This window comes from Ursus maritimus, unplaced genomic scaffold (assembly GCF_017311325.1).
Source record: "Ursus maritimus isolate PB19 unplaced genomic scaffold, ASM1731132v1 scaffold_17, whole genome shotgun sequence".
NCBI classification, from domain to species: domain Eukaryota; kingdom Metazoa; phylum Chordata; class Mammalia; order Carnivora; family Ursidae; genus Ursus; species Ursus maritimus.
In genome coordinates, this window is record NW_024424119.1 from 16,312,531 (window position 1) to 16,313,819 (window position 1,289).

A 1,289-nucleotide genomic window follows, 5' to 3' on the forward strand; every position below is an offset into this window, starting at 1 on the left:
TTTTTTTTTTTTTTTTTTTTTTTTTTTTTTACAAGAAAATGTATTCTACCCTACGTGACCCACTGTTAACACTTAACGATTCCCCACCACAATGAATTTCTTCATGTCTGAGTTAAATCCCTTGAATTGTTACTTAAGTCCATTCTTTTCTTTTTGGTGCTTTGGTATACCAGTTGGGCAATGTACTCTTTCTCTCCCTATGTCCCTCTCTTTCTGTTTTTTCCAGGTTGCTGCAAATTGAAGGTGAAAACAAATTTTTGTCTTAATGTAGTGTGGTATCTTAAAAACAAAATCAAGGAGACCATAATTTCAAAGTTAACTTCAGGCAATTCAAAACTTTAGCCAATTCTTTGGAAATGCTGCAGTATAGTGGCCCTTTTGTAATCTTGTAAATGGGAGGAGAATTTGATTGTTTACTGACCTTGAATGTTGTACTAGTTTAGCCTTCTACCCATGGGTATAGGGTACATAATTTCCTGGAAATTTCTATTTTGGTTCATTGCTATGACTATGGGACTATATTATTAGCCATTCAATCAAACTGTAAGTTTAATGCTAGAAATTACTATTAATTACTGTTGATTTCCTACCTCTCATCATAACCAATAGCATCTCTAGGGATGCTTATAAAATCTGATTTACTGAAAACAAATGGTTAGATCTTGAACATGGGTTCTTGTAGAAAATAAGAGATACATTGTAGAAAATTTAGATACATAGTAAAAATACCTATTTTGTTACATGAATATTAAATACTTCTGTAAAATTTATGAAGCATAGGTAATAATACACATTTATCCTTTTAAAAAATATCACGATTTTGTACAAGTGTTGGTACCCACGGATAAATTCTCTCCTCCCAGCGGTTGATACCAATAGTGAAGCAGCTGAGAAGAAATCTTCTCCAAGATGTATTCTCCAAGTGGCTTGTAGATGAGCCAATGCATAAGATGTAAATACGATGTGTGTTGTATTATTAATGTTCTCTGCATTTCTGTAGACCATTTTTGTGACTACCCTTGAAGTCCTTCACAGTGTGTGGGCGGTCAAAGAATTTCTGAGCTACTCCCTATTGCTTTCAGATTATTGAACCAGTTTGGCTCTAGTTAATAACTCTATTAACTGGATAATGGTTACTGTCCTTTTATCAGCTCAGTAACACTACATCCCCATTATAAACAACTGGTCAGTGACATAAACCTCTTTATATAGTAATACACAAAATACTTTGTCTGTTAAGGGCAGTCTTACAGAAACAGTAACCAGTACTGCATTTTTCATTGGAAAAA